The sequence below is a fragment of the Orbicella franksi genome, chromosome 8, assembly GCF_964199315.1.
Source record: "Orbicella franksi chromosome 8, jaOrbFran1.1, whole genome shotgun sequence".
Lineage (NCBI taxonomy): Eukaryota > Metazoa > Cnidaria > Anthozoa > Scleractinia > Merulinidae > Orbicella > Orbicella franksi.
In genome coordinates, this window is record NC_138152.1 from 2,309,617 (window position 1) to 2,332,003 (window position 22,387).

A 22,387-nucleotide genomic window follows, 5' to 3' on the forward strand; every position below is an offset into this window, starting at 1 on the left:
CAGTTCATAAAACTTGGCTCAATTTTTCTCCAGTAGTGTAAGGGTCACCTGTCCATGACCAGCTGTTTAAAAACAGCATTCGTTCTGCTGATTTGTTCCGGCGTTTGAAGATTCTCTCAATCCCCCACAGGAATCATGCTCATTATCTCCGCTGCTTTCACCAGGGTACCTTTCCCCGCCGCCAGCACCTCCACTTGTTCCACCAATAGGTGGCGGCTTCCGCTTTTTAATAGAGGTGCTCGGTTTATAGGGCTTTTTTACAGTATTTTACTAACAACAATTTCGGGATTTTGATAACTGGCCGTTACATGAATTGTCCAAATATTTTGACATTTCCTTAGGTGACTGGTGAATGGCAAATTTACCTACCAATTGACCATTTTACAGTTGTCTGCTCGGTGATCTGGCCTTTGAATAGCAGCGAGGCTGGAGGTGACCTTGCTTTGATACAGACCTCTCTGTTTTTGTCGAGTAAATGAACCTAGTTAGCATTAGAGCAACTTGAAACTAAACCTCCCTAATTTAAATTTTCGGAAGATAAAACGTCCTAAGGACAAACTTTTTTTCTGAGCTCCAACAGCTGTCCAGTTGAAGTCCGGAGCTCGATTTAAGTTCTCTTCCGAGGATCCGCTCAACAAAGGGACAACAAAGTGTTACCATAATGAATGATTACTTTACCGTAGTGGAGGTGAATGGCACTTTGCTAATCACCTCCGAATTAACCAATCAGAACGCGCGAAAGACAATATTCACTTGAGTGGCATACAATAATGTGATAAACAGTCTGGTGATTGCAAATTACCTTGATGTCTGAAATAGTAGGGTCTGGGGTTAAGCTAAGCTCCTGAATGATCCCCTTTAGCTCTTTCCGGATTTAAAGCGCAAATGTTTACAATTTTAAACCGAAATTGGAATTACGCTTGATTACCTTATTCCTTGTATATTTCTTTTATTTTTAAGCGGTTTCCGACCTAACCAAAAGTGAAATTTCACGGGTTTAGAAAGTTAAAACGTGGTGAAAAAAAAAAAGAAAAAAAAAAAAAGATCTCTATTCAGCTTTAGTTTCCATATCATGATCTCATGTAGATTCCATCAAGCAAGTGAGTAACAAATCTGTCACATAAACTTTAAAGGACTTTACAGTCTGACTTCAAAATACAATGAACTTTCCGAGGTCACATGTCACATTATATAGTTAATGAATAACTATACCCTCTGTAAAAAAATGGTTCCGTTATAAGCGCGACTACTTACTTATGTTTTGTTCGAGTTTATCTTGTCTATAAGCAGGTTATCAATGACCCAAACCTCAGTAAACATTTTATTGATTATTATTTTTTTTCCTCACAAATGATACCAAGCTAGTACCAAGAAAAGATCAAGGTGCTCACCGTGATATTCACTTGCTAACACACACTCAATATATGATATTTGCCGACCACGAAGTCTTAAGTATGGCACGAGGTCGCAGGCCGAGGGCGATGCTCAGGACAGAGGGCACAGCTGCTTCCCAATACGGACCGACCCAGGCCATCAGCTAACATGTTTCTTTCTTTCTTTCTTTTTTTTTCTTTTTTCTTTTCCTGGGGCAAACTGGTTTTAGTTGCAATGAATTTGTTTACGCAACTTTGTTTATTTAATCGGCTTTCTAAAACCACTTAATGTTCGATGCATTTAGTCAGTTCACCAGTTAAGTTCAGTAAAGTTATGTTTTTCCGGTGTGATATTTTGCCCAAAGTTTGTCAGTCGTTGCAAATCACTTGAAAACGGTCTTTTCTGCCGTGAAATTAATAGCAGAAGGCGAAGGAATTCCTTAATTGTATTCCGCAGAAATTTTCTTAAATACAGGGACGATCAGAGAGGTAAACTCAACTGAAATTGACTCATTTCTTACATAAAATTGTACGGCAAGAAAAACACAACATTATGCGCCATTACAGCCCGAACTACAAAGGCCTCCTCATGCGGGGGAATAAGAGATGAATGTCATTTCCATATGACAAGACTCCTCGCATTAACCTCAGTTGCAAGCTACAATCATGGACAAAATTCTTGGGACAAATTTGCACTTTTGGCGCTTTTGCGCACACACCAGACGCAAATATAACTTCACCTCCCTAACCTCGCCTCCCTCCCCGCATACAATGTCGAAAACTACTACCTGCAATTTCTTCTGGTTTTCAACATTGTATTGGGTGGGAAGGGAGAACAGAAACGCGTTTTTAAAAGGAAAGCAGCGCTTTTTTCAAACTTTAGTAGTAAAACACAGATAATTCGTTAAATTACATAAGAGTCCCAAGGACGTTTATCTACGATTGTAGTTCCAGTCTAAAACCGAAAATGCGAATAATGCCACCCCCCCCCACCCATGTGAACGTGGGGGGGGGGGGGGTGGAGCGGCATCGGTTGGGGAAGGGGTTATAGTGAGAGAAGCTACATAAATGTTGCATTCAATACCAAAATACACACCGGTCATAAAAATGTTAACCAAGTTTAAGTGGCGTGTAACTAATAAAGGAAAACAACGTTCATGACCATGTTGCGGAATTCTCTTTTTACATTTTTAGCCACTTTTTGACCGTAAAGAGTCGTTGCTAAGGGCGTTGCTATGTTGAAATACGGCTACCACTGCGCAGATTTCTTAATTTTAAAACTTAAAACGTAAATCAAGGTGTAATTGGAGGAAAAACGTTTTAAAATACGTTTCGCAAATGTTTAGAGATTTTGAATGATCATGTTTCGGAAAAATGGCTCTGGAAGAGAAACCTTTTTGAGGTGACAAATATCATTCATGTTGCTGGTGTAACAGTTCCTGTACCACCAGACTCTTTTTTACTGCACAGCACAGTTGGATAAGCGACAAAAAACAAATATTAATAAGAGGGGGCCAAGCAAAAAACCAAAGCAAACAATTCAAATTGAACATAACATTGTTAAGAATCCCAAGTGGCCGGGGGAAAACCAGTTGGCTGTTTATGAGCGTGGCGGAGGATTTCAACTCGTGGCTGCCGTGTAACAAGTCCAGTTAGTGGTCAGTGCTGGACTCGAACCCGGGACCGCTGGATTACGAGTCCGACGCGCTGACTACTCGGCCAGGCTGCATTCAGCGACTGTCGATATCATTCTGAGCGCGCGTAGTATCAAGGCAATTTTGTTACTCTCGATGAATGCGAACCTCTTTGGGCAAGAGAAAAACTAAAACAATAATAAATGGCAACATTACCCAATCAGAGGTCGAGATAAACATGTAATCAATTGTATTAAGACCGGGGAAACCCAAGTAAGCCAAGCCTGCTTGTTCTTAAAAGCATCTTTACTCTTATTGGCTACAACACGTTTACTTTCCGTTACATGTATTTGTAGAACTACGAAAGCAAAGCAATTACTGTCGACTATCACTTGTAAATCACTCAATACAGTAAAACTGTTTAGGTTTTCAAGGCAAAGCATAATTAATATAAAACCGCGATATCCGTTGTTCGTAAGTTCTCTTTCGCATTGTTGTTATTTTGTCATCGATAGTAAAAAAGCGTAGATGTCTAATGATTCACCGGTCGGATCTTCATTTCAGCTCTTTTAGCTGAATCGTATTTCCACTGGCTCCACCTAACACCATCAGTACCCGTGTATTGTCCGTGATGATAGATACCATTCAGGTTGCTGTAGTAGCAGTTCTTGTACCACCAGGCTCCTTTATAATACACAGCGCAGTTAGTGTAAGAGCTACTGTCGTTGTCTTGGTCTTTTGTTGTAAATGGATAACCGCTATGGTAAGTCAGCGAATCTTTAGCGGTTCCTAATCGAAGTAAGGCAGAGACTAAATCAAACGTAGCTTATTTCGAAGTTACTGAGATTCAGTCACTCAAACATTGTAATGAGTAAAAATTAATCTGCATCAAAACATAGCCAATCAGAAACGCAAAGGATGAAATGTCACCACTGGGAAAAAAAAAAGAAAAGAACACTGTTCAACCAACCAGAAACGCAGCGATCTATTTTCACTGTTGATGATTGAGTTGAATGAACGTTCCTAGCATCCAAGTTCTTGTATTAAATTGACGTGATACTAGAGATACTAGAGCGTAGAAATAAAACTAACCTGAGTAACTTCCCACGCTCAGCTGGTACTTAGTCCCCTCGCTCCCAACTCCAAACGAATCGTACTCGGCGTAGGCGGTGTTTCCTACAAAGTCTTCAAGGTCAACACGGAGCTTATATTTTCCACTGCTGGTCAGGCGGTATACCTTATCAAGTCCGAGCCAAAACTCACCACTAAGATTACCAAATCCTCGTTTATAGTCAGTCCAGTTGCGGTAGAAATCAACCGAGCCGTCCATTCTTTTCTGGAACACTGACCACCCTCCCCCGGCTGTTGTTTGGTCACAGAAAACATCAAAGGCACCTAATCCATCAGGGTCGATTGTATACACACCGCTGTTTCGTTTTCCAGATTTGTACAACTCAGTACAGTCCTTTTTTACAGCTGTATAACCTAAGATCGCAAGACCAAACCTGGGTTATTTAGACTGGCAAGTGGGTTCATTAAGCAAGCGCAAGACTGATGTGCTGCTTATTATAATCGATCTTTTGTTTTATTGACGGTGCTGTTTTTGCTATGGTTTGCTTAGATTCATATCGAATTTCCAGGGGAACAAAAGGAAAAGGAAAATAATAATACGTGTGTACGTATATTCTCCATTCCCTGTCCTGTGAAATACATGTACCCTCTCTCCCAAAAAAATTCAGCGTGTCCTCACCTGTGCAGGTTTTACCATCTCCGGTGAATCCAGCTTTGCAGGAACAAACATGAGATCCAAGAGTGTTCTGGCAGTTGGCATTGACGTCACATACTCGGACAGAAGCATTACACTCGTCAATGTCTATGACAATATAAAGAAAACCCTCTATAAATACGAACTATATAACTGAGTAGGGCTCATATTTATAACAAGTGACGGCCATGGCACCAAGCCTCAGACAATGCATTCTCATCTGATTTGAATGAAGCATTTTTTCCCTCCATATGAAAGCTAGAGCTTCTAGACGCTATCTGTTTTTGTCAGTGCACACACGTTCTGCGTATCAAACAAACCTTCTGAAAGGAAACCAGGTTTTTGAGCTTTGACGATTAATTCGAAGCTAATTAAGATTTAAGATTTTTCGAGATCTACATTACTAAAAAGAATGTTGCTAACGGTATTGTATTAATTCGCTTTTTTAATACCATTTCGCTCAGTCGCTCAAAATCTCGTGAATAAATGCTACATTAGGCTCTTGAAACATGCAATAATTATAGCTACTTATTCACCGAGAGTGAGGTCTTTACGTGAAATACGGCAAGGCCAAGGTTTGAGATTTTCCCGTAAAGACCAAATGTTCGAGGTTAATAAGTTGGGCTTTTTGCTTGGTTTTTGTAAGCCCGTAATCGGCCCGTGGGCATTACGGGAGAATAATGCCTTAGTATTACCCAATCAGAGGGATTTGATTGGCTGAATTCGATATTGAAAGTGGTCTAGATTTTCCCATCTAGACCGGCATCTGAGACCGGTGATGTTTCGGAGTAAAGATGTTGCGAACTAAAATGCAAAATCGTTGGCTATTTTCATCTAACGATATTTATTTATGGAAGTGCCAAAAAGCCTGATGAGAAAAAGGAAAGAGGACGAGCAAACTTTGGCAGAATTAAATCCAGCTCATCGCCGTTCGCAAGCGAAATGCCAGTTAGTATAAGCCAGTTACATTAAACGAATTATTTTTTTCTTGTTTGCGCCATCAGTATAACAAACATCGTCTCAAACCCAGGGCAAAACTACACAGTCAGTGAACTTCACCACTGCATTACGTATTCCGTTAAAAACACACATTTCTTTACGGAAAAAGGATTGTTACAGCCTCAAAAAGGTATTTTAGTATTGTGGTGCCGCAACTTGATTGGGGAGTTTTCCCGACTTTTGTGGCGAAACGTCAACGCATATAGAAAAGACAGAAAGTGCTTCAAAATGGTCCAAACAAACGGTCTTTCGGTGAAAGAAAATACTAATGCTTCAGAATGCACTTCTCAGAATAACTCGATCTTCGCATTCGCTTTCGGCAACATATCTTCGCCTTCTTTATTCTGGGATTTATGGATGAACTTTTCAAGCCTTGTGAACGTCCAATTAAAACTTCCTGCAGTTATCAGAATCACTGCTGCCGACATAAACCGCCCGATTGTTTACATTTCAAGGATGATCTTGGAAGCTGATTTACACTTGCTTGTGTTAAAGCGAGGGAATCTATTTGATGAGGACTGTGACGGAGTTCAATATTTCGGTAATTGTTGTGACTGAGATAATAACTTATAAGTTTCTTCGTGGTGTTCTGCTTAGGATGCATGACAGATCTGCCGATTGTGTTTTTCACTTAGCTATTTTAGCTTTACTTAAGACTCGGCAAACCTTGATTGTTTTTCACTAATGCCCGCCAAGGTTACCGGTCGAAAACGACTTTTATATAAATTTTATCAAGGAAAAAATCTCTAAGCTTTTAGCTACTTGGAATTAAATTTACTTTCTCTAACTGTTTTTAATCGGCTTTCATCGTTTCAATGCGCTTAAATGTTCAGAGCGGGGCTCTTCCTAATTTGCATAATCTGTAATCGGCCCGTGGGCATTACGGCTGCAGAATGACCGTTCAGATCTCGCTCTTACCCAATCAGAGCGCGCGTTATATCGGCCACAAGCCAAAGCCATATAATAAAAATAATCTATATTTACTGCTCTTACCCTCTTACCTGTGCAGAATTTTCCATCCCCAGTAAATCCAGCTTTACAGGAACAAACATAAGAGCCGGGAGTATTCTGGCAAGTGGCATTCACTTCACACGCCCGCGATACAGATGCATTGCATTCGTCTACGTCTGCCAAATGAATTATGAACAGAAATCAAAAAGAAAGTTACCCAAGAAATATTCTACCCAATAATTCTAATCTAGTCATGCACGCAACGCTTCTCGCCAGGGTATAACGGATGCTAACGAGACTGCAATGTTTGTTTGTTTGTTTTGGCGAGGAAAAGTTTAACTTAGCCCTTCAAACTTAACCTTCCCTTGAAGATTAACTTAAACCTTCACTTATACGCCTCTGAGGTACGAATCCGGAGACATTTATCCATTTCTTTTCGATTGCAAATACCTTTTCAACAAAGAAAATAAATGTTAGGAAAATAATTGTAGGACGACTTCACATACCTGTGCAGTTCTCTCCATCTAAACTATATCCAACAGGGCATTGACACAAGTAAGAACCATCACTGTTTACACAAGTAGCGTTCACTGGACAGTTGTACGAGAAATCGCTGCATTCATTATAATCTGTATAAAGAAATGTTTTTCGTGTGCCTTAATAAATCTCAGTGCTGCCTTTGATTGATTGTTTGCTCGGGTTTAGAATAATTATGATTTTCGCGCAAAATTGGAAAAATATTTCAACGCGTTTCGCAAATCTCAGCAGAGCCACCCCTTTAGTAGGTAACATGGGTTAGACAGACAGACAGACAGACAGACAGATAGATAGATAGTAGTATACGTCAGACATCTTTACAGGATAGAACTGAGCAATGGTCTTTGCACGATGGAAAAGAAGCCCGTATACTCGCAAGTATAGCATGCGAGGCTCGATGCTTGAAATATCATCATTATATGTACATCTAACCTGGTAAAAAATTCGTAAGTCGCCTCAGCTGTCATCCTAGCTATATAGACATTTATCGTTACAGTTTTTCGAATAGTATGAGATTGCTGACGCGTAGAAATCAGTCAAACTGGACAAAATTCTACCTTTCTTGCAGGTGAATCTGTGGCAGTCTGAGCAATTGACGTCATTCCATTCGTACTTATGATCTAGGAGCAAACCAAGAGTGTGAACACAGTCATCATTGTGAAAGTTGTTTGGCTGGTGCTTCGCCCAGTAATGAAAGTCAAAAGTCGTTCCATCGCTCCACACAAATTTTCCTTCAGTGTTGATATCAGACAGGCCTAACCATGACTTTTCTCCGCCGTGTAGACTCTGGACATACACATTTTCTTCCTGACTGTGGACACTTGGAAGATTAGCTCCCAGTGTAGTGCAAATCCCTTGGCCACCACTCCACGAATCACATGAAGATACTTTTCTGTAGCAATATCCTTTGAAATAGGTCCAGTCATCCTGACAAACATCTGTGATTAAAGTGTACGGAAATTAGAGACCATCCGTGTCAACACCAACTTAGCTGTGTGTTTAGCAGCATGACGGGTGCTATGAGTATTGCTAATCCTCGAGCTTGTGATTGTGTGCTAATGTTTGGCATGCACGCTGTACCTCACCTCCATTAAATGAAGATAATTCAGGTAACAATTTACTGAAAAAACTTGCAGAGGAACCCCATCTATTCCAACCCGATTCGCACGTCCACTATTTTAACGATTCGATGCTACCAAGTCTTTACAGACTAGCAGTCCAACTATCCTTAAATGAAAGGATAAAAACTCCCGTAGAGCCACATCTTTTGGATGATTTACTTTCAATTACTCCTCTTTGAGATCAAAACAGTTTATTCCATTCAGTGGAGAAGGTGCATCAATGTGTGTATGCTTTCTGAGCGGTGATAGAAATGTGTTAATGCTGGGAAATTCTTGCTTACCTGACAATACTGCATATGACACAGTTAGTGGATCAAAGCGTCTAACAAACAGTTCCTTGACACAAATTCGAAATCCGGATTTGGTGATAAACTTAGAAAAAAAGTCAATAACATAAAAAAATGAATGTTAGATAATAAAACGTAGGACATTCTTACGTAAGTTCCTTACGTTTTGATCGTATGCTCGCTGGTAGGAGTAAAAGCATTGTTGGCTTCTAGGATTACCTCTATCCAGCTTACGATTCCGTTACACTCTGCGGCTGCATTTCCACCGCTGACTGAATGTTTGGCTGTTAACACCACTGTTGGGGCTTGGGTGTAGTTCCGCGTGAAACTCAAGTCCTACCACAAGAAAAAAAAAAAAAAAAAAAAATGCATCACGGGAACAGAAATAAGCCTAGCCCGATCTTTCAGGTTAAACTAATCTTGGAGCTCAATTAGCTGTGTAATAATATGGATTATGTGCCAAGTTTTGTACTATAGATGGTGTGTTTTACGTTTGTTGTTTTGGTCGTATGGCAGTTTTGGCTTTCGTTTTTTACAACCGTTGTTTGCAATAGCTTGTGTGTATATAAATAATTCTACATGTATGCACACAAATACCAATAGCCGTTAGTCATGGACTACTACAACTGAAGCTTACGTGTCGTGAATAGATCTGTATTCGTTTCGCAAAGGGACATATTCTCAGGAGGAATGGCAAACCCATCTCCGAAATGTTTACCTGGCAAAACGCGAAGTTATGATTCTCTGATGGCACACCCGTGTTTTCAAAGCTAACATCATCGTGTTCGGAAAACAGTGGTCTGTGGAGGAACTCGAACGCCAGCCAATTCTACAACGACATCAAAAAGGTGTTATATAAATTAAACTAGTCTGTTGATGACAAATGCAATCTAATACGACAAGTGACGAATATAAATAAAAGGTCCCACCTGGATAAAATGTTAAGTTAACGAATGATCCTAAACTTGATCGCTGGAAACCTGACAAATTTTAGATTTTACTGACCCATTTGTATTCTCCAACATCGCTCTTCGACACCCAATGTGTCTAGTATGCCACCGAAGAGTACCAGAAATGTAGATTGACTATTAATAGCAGTGCAACTGTACAATGCCAGATGCTACTTCTCTTCACTTAGCAGTTTTGTTAACAATGATAACAACCTTGTCAATCTTTATCGAACCTTTCCCCCCCAAAATTGCCATCATTTTGCCGGGTCAAGTGCCAATGTTGCAAACAACACAGAGATGGAAGCATTATATAAAAGATTAAACATCGCTTACCACCGATATGTCGTCATGAACACCTGCAAAGTTTTGAAGTTGTCGGAGACAAATCTTAAACGAACTTGCTGACACGTCTTCAAGCCACACGCTGGTTGCATCGTGCTTTAGACGTGACCTGTGGTGTTCAGCAGTTGCAAAAATCGTCGGTGGATGAGAATACTTTCCCTAAAACGTATCAACATAGTAAATTCAGATAAAAAAGGAGTATTTTTATTTTGGGGTGTCTTTCTCCGTTTTAATCGAAAGAACAAACTATTTCATCGCTTGTTTCGGCATATTAGATACATGCTATTTACCTTAGGAAGGGTAACCGTTTTACAGCTAGTCCCCGTCCACCAACGAGAAAACAATCTCTCGCCTGCCACTCCACCAGATGGAGCACCTTGATAGGCAACCCAATCAACTGTGGCGAAGCTATCTGTGGGATAGTCATTCCTTCCAGCCCGAGTAACACAGGCTGTAAACTGAGTACTGTTAACGCTTTCAACCCAGGGTGTAGTGGCCTCGTGTACAACAACAGCGTCAGAATAGTTGATGTGGTTAACCGTCAGTTGTATGTGGATTTTCTGATCAGGGTAAAAGATGAACGGTTCAAAATTGATGATGTCACACTGATCCTCGGCCCAGGATGGATTGTTTTGGAAGGTGTGTCTTCCTTTTTGAAGCGGAAAACCTATAAATAGATAATATCGATTAAATCCGATTTTGGCAAGACTATGTGCTAAAGTGTGACATGTGAGCCATGCAGTCTGCCAGTTTGCCTGGCTGTTTGTCTGCCTGTCTGTCTGTCTGTCTGTCTGTCTGTCTGTCTATCGGTTTGTCTGTGTGCCTTTTGCTCACTCAGTCTGTTTGTTTGCTTCCTTTTTTGTTTCGTTTCTTCAGAAATCAAACGGTATTGTTTTCAGTTTGGGGGTGAACTATTTACACAGTGGCGACAATATCTAATCGTCATTGGCAATATAAATACGTTCCAGCTAGACAAACAAATTGGTGAACACATGGTGTTCAGATATCTCTAAAACGACCGTGACGAGTAGAAAAGGAGATTAAAATGTATCACAAACTGAAAGTTTTTTATGACTGAAGGGATTCTAAGCTGGATTGAAACACTGAAACACCATAGCGTGTAAAAATGCAAAGGTGATCAACTCGGTGTGAAGTGGTAATGTAAACACGCGGCAAAATGTTCGCCAAAATTCACTGCGTCACGAAATAATGTAGAATAGTGTACCATTTCAGCTGTTGCCTGGTACGAATATAGGGAATAACGCTTGAAATTATAATTATCGCCAATTAACCGACGGTTATCTAGCAATTCTTCCATGAGCCCAAGTGAGATACGACGTGATAAATAACAAGCGATGTACCTAACACCGAGTTTGTTTTAATCGTCTCGTGTCCAACAAGTGCAAATGGGATACTATTGTTTTCAATCTCGACTGGGTGATGTGGGCATTTCTTTAAGGTCATGTCACGAAAGCAAGAGAGACTGAGTTTTCTTCCGAAATGTTAATCGCACAGTCACCTCCAAAGTTGTCTACATCCTACATTATTCTAAAAAATTGAGACAAACGACTAAAGGTTTGTGGGAAGATCTGTAGTAGTGGCGTTGCTAAAACTTATACGCCTAGTTTGTGCAAGTCAAATGAGGTAAGAGTTTACTTATTTTCGGGCCTGTCATAATCAAGAGACTATAAATTGTGTAACTCAGATTTTAAGTATAAAAGGACAAGACACAAAATGGTAATAATTCAAACTGAATTTTCAGCTAAAATTGAAATCTGTTTTCTCTAAACTGGACGATATTGTGACGGTATTTGCTGCTGTTTTTCTTCATCCAGTCGCCTTTGTTGCACATTTACGAAACTCTGGGTAGTTAAGTTAAATGTGAAATTTTGTGGCTTTTTGTAGTTTCCGGGATGGCATTGCTTATTAGTCCTTATTACTTTCAGTATTTTTGCGGTTGAAAGCTTACCAAGTCCAACAGAACGAAATTCGTATGGGTAACCAGTCTGTTTGAGAAAACAATTAGGGATTAATTGTACTCGTAAACAGATCGCACTTTTTAAAAATAAGAAAAAGTCTGATTTGTTCCCAAGCTACTACAATTAATCCCTAATTATTTCGCGAAAAAAAAAACAAACAACAACAACAACAACACACTGACTTCTCTTTTAAATAATACGGCAACGGCAAATACATGTACAAGTTTCTGTCATTTTTTTTCGCGTTTTTTTTTTTTTTTTTTTTGGTTTCTCTAAAACAGCCAACCTGGACGTTTTATCAGCGATATGTTGCCATTACCGAGAGTTTATCAGAGCTAACTCCATCGCTCAAGTGTGACCAATATAATTAAAATTTAATTGTTCAGCTATCGATACAATTTGGGATAAACTGATTTCAAAGGAGTTATTATATTGCCAGACAAGGATTAATTAAGGTAATAATAAAGAATTGCACCCATCTTCTCTTGCAGAGTGTTCTAGAGGCCGGGTCTCCCAAAATCTCCCCGCACAATAATAATTCCGGAATTAAACGAAACACAATTTCTTTTAGAAATAGCTAGCTCCTTGTTGCTTCTCCGTTTGCCCTTGTCTTTCCGTCTGTCTTAAATTTATTTACCAAAACTTAAGTCGTATCTAAAATACCTGTACAGCTTCCAGGATGATAGTCAGTATAATTGCCACTTGTTCTGCAGATCTCTTTCCTGAGCAAGCACAAATTGGTAAATGTACGACCGTTGGAAGCACAGACCTGTTCTTCGTATGACGGGCAGCTGTTTTGGCAAACACAAGTAAACTGGTGCGGAGACGAGGCTACGCAATGGTTGTGGTACTTACAACTTGCATTTGTACATGGATCGAGGTCTAAAATTGAATGATAATAAGGCTTGTTAGGAACAAATGTCCCCGAAAGTGTTGAAATGGTGATAGTGTTAAAGACATCCATGAATGGATAAAACAACTGTAAAAGGAAGACATTGACATAGTATTCATGTTTCTATCACACAGCATTGATGAAATTTGAGATTATCTGTTATCTGGGTATATAAACAATAGCCGCCATTTGGCGCGAAAATATGCTAGGATATTTGTCCGCGGACGTTTTCTGTTCCTAGAAGCGAACAGCTTTCTGAGAGCTTAGATCGAGGAAACCTGTGAGCTTCGAGGAGCAGATAATGTTCAACGACAAATATCCGAGCATATTTTCAAAGTCAAATGGAGGCTATTGTGTTTATTATCTTTCAAATATTCTTCGCAACACGTACAGTTTTTAAAATTGGGGAGTATTCTCCTATATTCTCCAGTTTTAGCTGGGGAATATTCGGTCACGTGAAGTGTTTAGACTAATCGCGCGCGATCGAAAATACGTGATGGATCATAATTGTGAATGTTATGGTTAAAGCCGGGCATCAAATACAACCTTTATATCTCTATAACTAGAAGTGCATTTCATTGATAGAAGTATCTAACATAACGCTTGTCTAAGTAGAAAACACTCTTCGGTACCTCCAATAACCAAGTAATCCACGACGACATTGCTTCCTTGACCAGCGTATCCTGCACTGTCTCTGACACACACTCTAAAGTGGGTGTTTGTGACTTCCTTTGAAGATAGTGAGGAAATAGCAATAAAATCATTTAACTCGTCTGTCCGTCGTAAATGCTGTCGTAAACAAACGACTAGGAATGTTATTTTGACGGTTTGTTGTAGTTCTCCAGAATACAAACACTAATGAGCAAACTGGCTGAAGCAGGGGAATAACTGAATAAAAATTTATCCAAATTAACCACTAATTTAACTCGTCTGTCCATCGTAAATGCTGTCGTAAACAAGTATTTGGATTGTTATTTTGACAGTTTGTTGTAGTTCTCCAGAATACAATGGTTGCTGGTTGCATATTTTCGACCGAGGTTAGAAATTGTACATTGGTGAATGATCTGCCTGAATCCCAGTAATTTATCGCTACAGTAAATGTGTTGTTACATTTATTTACGTATGGTAGATAGGTTTTAAAAACATCGAAATTAAACTCAGTTTATCGCTTAACGCTAATAGGATGTGGAAGTAGGCTTTACCTCCAGCCAACCGCTCAAAGGACCTTTCACTGGACACGCTACGTTGGTACTGTTACTGCCACCATTAAGAGTGGTGGTAAGTATCACGGGTGGAGAGTAAAATGGACTGTTGAAGCTGACGTTCTGCAAGAAAAGTGAAACGAAAGAAGTTGTAGTAACAGCATTTTTTCCGACTCCAAATCTATATTTCCACTGCCTCTTGTCTCACGTAGCAACAATAATGATAATAATGCGTAAAGGGACAAGTTGGGTGATCAATATGATTAAATCCACGTGGACTCTATACTTAAGAGGATATCTCCAAGCATTCAAAGTACGGATACGTACCTTGCACAGAGCGTAGCTGCTTTCTGCAGTTGGTTGTTCACTTTCAGAAAAGACAATGACCGAGGACTCTTTAGCTTTCCATTCAGATGGGTACTGCTCATATGCCATCCAGTTCTGGTGATCAAAATTCCAGCCCAAAAATAAACAAATCTAGAATCTTTCTATATATTTATATTTTTTTCGATTAAATTTATTTTTAGTTCCTTCATACCCATCCTGCTTGTTAAACATCTTGCTTTTTATACTACAGATAAGTGGAAAAGACAATCCTCCAAGAAACTGAGCGCTTCTGACCTGAATACCGTTTAAAATTGAATTTGTATTAATTAACCGTCAGCGCTCTAAAATATTTTCTTACCACCATGATATTACTGTGAGGTCCATCAAATGTCCTTGACTCTCGTAAACAAACTTCGAACTGTCCCGTCGAAACGTTTGCAATCCAAACACTCATGGCGTCCTACTTTTGGTTTGGAGTGCCATGTTTCACGGTGACGTGAAGTTTGGGTATCGCTGAAAAGGACTTAAGGGAATAACATGTAAAAATTAAAACAATGGGACTTAAAACTGTTATTATAAATATGGGGCTGGCTCTTAAAAGGCGTGAGATACCATGAAATTATTATTCTGTATGCGAACTATAACTCATTTGTAACCTGTGTGAAATACTGCGCACATAACGAGGCAGAAGTACGCGTCGTTTCCTATGTTTGCAAGTATTTGCAAACACAATAACAGTGAGAAATGATAAGGCTCGTGCAAAAGTGATTACTTTATCATTGGATGGAGATTTAGTATACGTTGTATACCTCAGAATATTATGCGCTCAAAGTTATTGATGGCTTCATTCTCGCAGTTAAGAGTTCCTTTTCAAGAAAATGCCCTGAGCATAATCATACCTGAGGAAAAGTCACTCTATTGCATTTTGTCCCAGTTGTAAAAAGGCTAAAACTTGTCTCTCCGTGATGGACTCCTGATTGGGAACCTTGGAATGCAAACCAATCGATGGTGGTGTTAACAACAGAGCCTCTGCCCCCTTGGACGAGACAGGCCTTGAAGCGGCTTGTTGTCACATCCTCCACCCAAATAGAAGCAAAGTCATGTACCTCTAATGATTCGTTTCCATGATTAATTGAGGCAAAAACTCGTACCGGAGTTCCACTGGAGAAGCGATTGGTAAACGACACATATTTGCAATAAAAATCTTTATTTCCAACTTGCTGAATATTGAGTTGTCCCGTTTCAATGCCTGAAATAAAACAAACAAACAAACAAAAAAAAAACCAGGGTTTTCGGCGTGATCTACATGGCTGAATTCTAAACCATTGGAACACCTTACAAGTGACTCGACCAGAAACTTCTGTTTCACCTCGCCTAATTTTAGTTTGCGTCATGCAGTTAAAGCCAAAACAGCTAAAGAGGCTTTCAGAAGCGCTAGAATGAAAGAAAAAAAAGCAGGAAAGGTTTTCGGACTCTTTATGAGTGTTGAGTACTGAAACTCTCATAAAATATGGCCAAAAAGTAAAAATATTTGAAGTCGTGTTTTTTCCAGGGTATTAAACTCGCACCTTTTACACATTATTAAACTCGCGCTTTTTCCACACTATTAAATTCGAGCGTTTTTCCACAGTAATAAATTTGTATTCTTTTTTAACAGGATGACATTCGTGCTTTTTGGACAGTATGACATTCGTGCTTCTCACAGTATGGCATTCGTGCTTTTTGCACAGTATGAAATTCGTGCTTTTTGCACAGTATTAAATTCGCGCTTTTTCAACAGTATGAAACCCCTGCTTTAATTTTTCCACAGTATTTCACTCGCGCTTTTTCCACAGTGACAAATTCGCGCTTTTTTGAAAGTAAAAAACTCGCCCTTTTTTCTATAGTATTAAATTCGCGCTTTCTCCACAGTACTAAATTCGCGCTTTTTCCACAGCATTAAACAAATTCGCACTTTGTTAACAGTACAAAATTTGCGCTTTTTCCACAGTATTAAATTCGCGCTTTATCCTCATTGTTCAACTAACGCTAATTCCACAGTAAAAAATTCGCGCTTTTTCCAATGTATTATTTTCGAGCTTTTTTGACAGTTTTAATTTCTCGCTTATTCCACAGCATTAAATTCGCGCTTCTTTCACCGTATTAAATCTGTGTTTTTTTTTTTTCACAGTATTAAATTCGCGCTTTTTCCACAGTATTAAACTCGCGCTAATTGCAATTTTAAACCCCCATTTTTTCCACAGTATTAAACCTGCGCTTTTTCTAGAGAGTTAAATTCCCGCTTTTTCCACAGTATAAAATTCGCGCTATATCCAGAGTATTAAATTAACGCTTTTTCCACAGTATTAAACTGGCGCTTCTTCCACAGTATTAAATTCACGTTTTTTTCTACAGTATTAAACTGGCACTTTTTTCAAAGCATTAAACTGGCGCTTTTTCTACAGTATTAAAGTCGCGGTTATTCCACTGTAATAAAATCGCACTTTTTCCACAGCTTTAAATTAGCGCATTTTCCACGTATTTAAATCACTCTTTTTCCACAGAATTAGACTCGGCTTTTTTCTACACTATTAAAATCGGGTTTTTTGCAAACTTTCAATTTTACGCTTTTTCAACATTATTAAATTCGCGCTCTTTTCACAGAATTAAACTCGGGCTTTTTCCATACTACTAAATTCTCGGTCGATTTGACTCAGCCATTTTTCTACAGTATTAAATTCGCGCTTATTCCACAGTATTAAATTCGCGGTTTTTTCAGAGTCTCAAATTCGAGCTTTTACAGAGTATTATTATCTCTTATTATATAGCTGTGTCTCACAAGGACTGGGAACTACCGAATTCACCAATTTGATTGGCTGAAATGGAAATTGACCGCGGTCTAGATTTTCCCATCTACACCGGCATCTAGACCGGCATCTAGACCGGTTTCATTTTGCGTTGAAAAAGTAGCAAACTAAAATGCGAAAATGTTCTACATTTTCTCTTATTTTCTTCTCAATCATTTATGGAAGTGCCAAAAAGCCTGATGACAAAAAAAAAGTAAATTAAAGAGGACAAGCAAATTTCGGCAGGTTTATGTTAAGCTCATCGCCGTTCGCAAGCAAAATGTCAGCAAACCAGTTACATTAAACGAATTAGAGTTTTCTTCTTTGCCATATAATAAACATCTTATTAACCGAGCTAAGTCGCTCTGTATGGGAGAATCTTGACCTCGGTCGTGTGTACAGACCTCACTGCGTTCGGTCTGTACTCACGACCTCGGTCAAGATTCTCCCATACAGACCTCCAGCTCGGTTATTAAGAGCTAATTCTTGCACAGTATTAAATTCGACCCTTTTCCAAAGTATTAAATTCGCGCTTTTTTCAAAATATTAAATCCGCGCTTTTTCCACGATAATAAACTCACAATTTTTCCACGGTATTAATGACGCGCTAGTTCTACAATATTAAGCTTGCACTTTTTCCACAGTATTAAGTTCCTGCTTTTTCCACATTGTTAAGTTGGCGCTCATTCCACGGTGTTAACGTCACGCGTTTTCCGCAGTATTAAGTTCAAGCTTTTTCGACATCATTAAATTGGCGCTTTTCCTACAGTATTAAACTCAAACTTTTAATACAGTATTATTTTCGTGCTTTTTCCACAGTTTTTTTAATTTTTTTTTTTTTTTTTTGCGTTTTTTTCCACAGAACTGAACTTGCAATTTTTCTAGCGATTTATTTTCGCGTTGTTTACAACCTATGAAATTCACGATTGTTCCACAATATTAAACTCGCGGTTTTTTGATTGTATTAAACTGGCGCTTTTCCACAGAATTAAATTCGCACAATTTTCACAGTATTTAGGTCGCCCTTTTTCCACAATATTGAAATCCCGCTTTTTCCACATTATTATATTTACGTTTTTTCCACAGTATTTATCTCGAGCCTTTTCCAACTGAAATATTACTCTCGCGCTTTCCACAGTACTAAATGCACGCTCTTTCCACAGTATTTAAGTCGCGCTTTTTCCAGTATTAAATCCCGCTTTTTCCATAGTGCTGATTAAACTCGCACTTTTTCCACAGTATTAAGTTCCTGCTTTTTCCACATTGTTAAGTTAGCGCTCTTTCCACGGTGTTAACCAGTCCGGGATCGTTATCAGATTTGATAACCTCGACCGAAACAAACCATTAATCAATCGCTGCACAAGTGTTCGTTCACGTGACATTATTTGGTAGCAACAGTGTATAATTCAATATGCGGTCGACGGGGCGCTGCGATGAAAGGAGTTACTTTTTTCACAACATCACAATGCAATTTCATTTAATTGTAATTGCATGTTTGCTTCACAATAGGTTACTGGATTATGGAATAGAAACAGAGATGTATGGAAGAAAACTGTCTTTGTCCAAAAGCTACAGCGAAAAGTTTCATTTTCAGATAGACACCGTATAATATTTGTTCCGAGTAAAAACACACGAAGGTAGACAGCAGTTATTCTGTTCACAAAAGCGTTGTTTATTGATACTAATATGATAGCTTCTATTTTCACTCAGGCTTCATTTTCTTGGTATTTGGCGAAGCTGGCTGTTCAACAGTCTGTATAAAATATAAACGAAACACTAACAGTAAATACATCTTGAGTTCACAAATTGACACTGAACAAGTTGCTTCTATATTCCAAGCGGAGAGCTGTGACTGAATTTCGTTCAATTTGCATGAGCGAAGCGTGGTTAGGACCGAAACATCTCCTACTATGATTCATTACTATGAAATGGAAATAACAGTATCGAAACAGTTCGCGACCCTCCCTCTGTCGACTCCCTGTCCAGATATACTGAAGATAGAATAGCTTACCGCGATGGCCATATCCCATCCCACGCCTAATTCCATTTCTGCGATTGCTAATTCAATCCCCTCCGCCGTATTGTACATTTCGTTTCCATCTTTGATGCACTGGAGTTCTCTTTGTCGTTGTGGGCTCGCCTGATATGGTTCTGGCACAACAACAAAAATATAGCAGGTATATTTACTTTAATTCGTGATACACCTCCGTTCAGTGGAATGGGTACATGCAACACTTTATGTCGTGAGATGTGACAGTAAACTTGGAAGTCTTGGCATTTCCGGAAAAAAAATTGTTTTAGTTGTAGATCAGTAGTCTATTGCTGTGCATTTGGTGATGTGGAAAAACCTTTTTAATGACCGATTCATATAAAAGAAACTATAATTCAAGTAATATGTTTTCGTACCATAGTTCACTCGCTAAATCCAGCAATAAGCTTAATCATATAACGACTGGTGTGCCAGAAACTGACCTAGTTTGGCCGGCATTTCCGGAAAATATTTCAGGACCGCGAGTAGTTGAAATTGACTCTAAAATATAGGCAACTTTTTTTTTTTTTTTTTAAATTTAATTTTTACCTACTTTTTTTTTTTTACAACACTAACTCTATTTACATTATATTGCTCTAATTATTTACACTATTTAAATTACAATAACTAAACGACTTACATTACTAACAAATACAGTTACACGACTTACACAATTAAGAAATACAGTGACGACAAGGGGCAAAGAAAAAAAAAAACTGAGAAGAAAAATAGCTAGTTATCATTACAGCTTGAGGTTGTAGTACAGAAACATAAAAAAACAGACCAAAGGCATGTGGTACATTAAAAGTAAAATGAGTTATGCATCTGACAGGAGATTAGAAATAGCTTAATGGGTAGGAGATAGATAACCCTACAGAAAATATAATCTAAAATATTAATTAAATCCTCATGTATCCTGTAAGAGGTTTCCATTTCTTCGTGTCTCCACTTTTTGTTTCTATCTCATACTGTAATTTTAGTGTGCATATGAAAAGCGTAAGATTTGGATGATCATTTTTTGTTTTAGCGAGCCATATGTGATATCGTGCTAAGAGAAAGCAGTAATTTATAAGAAGCGCAAATTGAGAGATATCTGGCCTCAGACCCAAAGCAGTAATATTTGTCAAAGCATAATCTCTAGGAAGTAAATTTAAGTTTTTCAGCCATTCAGTAAGTTTATTCCAAAAGTGAGATGTTTGACGGCATGACCAAAAAAGATGAATTATTGACTCAGAGGAGGTGTGACAAAAACTGCACTTTTCATCGCCCTGTAGACCTATTCTAAATAAAAACTTATTGGTTGGTACACGTCTATGTAAGAATTTAAACTGAAACTCTATCAGCTTAGTGCTCTTTGTGCATTTTTTAGCTAAAAGATAGGCAGCATTCCAATTTATGTTGTCATTTATTGGTAGGCCACAATCCTCTAGCCACTTCTTTTGACTTGACACTGGGGTTAAACTCTTGTTACTAATCAGTTTTTTATATATTATTGTAGTTGCTTTTTTGACCTGCAAAATTCTTGTTGTAAGTGGCTCATATTCGTGGTCGGTGTTCTGTAAATCTTGAAAATTAGAATCAGTCCGAAGAGACTTTACAGCCGATATTAATCCGTAGAAGCTGAGAGGGCGAGGGTCTATTTCATACTTACAGCGGAAATCATTTAACGAGAGAAAGTTGTTGTCCGGTCCTAAAAGATGTTTCACTCGAGTTATTCCCTTGGTGAACCAATTTTTTTAAAAAAACTGTTTTGTTGGCTATCTTTATTAGGGAGTTATGCCAAAGTTGTTGATCCAGAAAGTGATCTTTCGATGTTATTTCAGGTTCAAAGTTAACTTCCGCCCAGATTCCTAATAGTTCTTTTAAAAAGGCATCCGAAGTTGTTATTGTCGATAAGGTGTCTCTAACGTTGAGGTTGTAGGAAAAAAAGTTTTGACAGCCATATTTTTTTAGGGTTATGTCAAAAAAGATTTTCCATTTTCCCTTATTGTTGTTATCTAAATATTTTTTAATCCATGTGGTTTTGAGAGATTTATTGAAGGAACTAATATCAATCATTTTTAGGCCACCACCACCGAAATCATTGATCATTACCTTCCGTTTTATCTTGTCGCCTTTACCATTCCATAGAAAAGTGTAGAGTAAATCATTTATTTCTTTTAAAACCCTGTAGTTTGAGCGAAGAGGCGAGAGTAGATAAACCAATTGGGAGACCACTAGTGATTTGATAACAGTGATTTTCCCTAACAATGTGAGTCGGCGGTATTTCCAGCATCTCAGGATTTCTTTCACTTTTTCAAGTTTCTCATTGTAGTTTAAAGAGGCAGATAGTTCGGGATCTGTTGAAATCCATAGACCTAGGGATTTTACTTTGTCTTTTGGCCATTTAAGCTCTTTTCCTGATAACAGAATTTTATCACTTCCAATACTTGCGCCAATCCATAGAGCTTCCGTTTTCTTATCATTGAGTCTGAGGCCAGAGACTTTGCTGAAATCGTCAAGCATTGCAAGGGATGAAAGGAGAGATTCACGTGACCCGTCTAATATAATTACCCTTAAACGTGATTGCCGATTTTCCCGCAGTCCGAAAGGTGTTTTAGTTCCCTGTTTATGAAGTATTGCACCCGGCCTATCTGTCTTCCAGCAACTTCCAGGGGCACCCAACGACCGTTTTCTCTCTAATGCTGTTAGATGCTGTTTTAGGCTATCTGGAGTACTTTTAAAGCTCTGTAGGTTAATTTTAGGTTGCACTAAAAAAATTTTATCTGTTCGGATATTCTAGGGGAACTTGAGTATTCTCGAATTTATTAGGGCTTTTTTGTCCGTTTCCCGAAAACCTTAGGTCTTATCGCCTTTCCGAAAATGATAGCTGACCTTTTTTCGGTACCCAAAACGACCTTTTCAACAGTCCGAAAACAACAGACATTAAATTTCTCATATCACGAAAAGTTCGAGGTGCCAATTCTCTCAAGAAAATCAGAGGGGATTAAAGGCCTTCCGAACAGATAATTTACCGAAACGATCCGTTGGGTGCCCCTGAACTTCTCTCAAGTGTAATTTTTCTTAGCGCTCTTGGATACCAGACTGTGGCACGTCTAGAAGTGTCTCGGGTATTTCTCTAATTTCTGGCAAAACACAACGAAGTGCGAACGAGTCTTTGTTTCCAATTTTCAG

General features: G+C 38.7%; 1 pseudogene; it reads right to left on the bottom strand.

The window, feature by feature from the left end:
• Positions 1 to 3,537: 3,537 nt before the first annotated feature.
• Positions 3,538 to 21,718, bottom strand: LOC145495602 (uncharacterized; annotated as a pseudogene).
• Between the last annotated feature and the right edge of the window lie 669 nt (positions 21,719 to 22,387).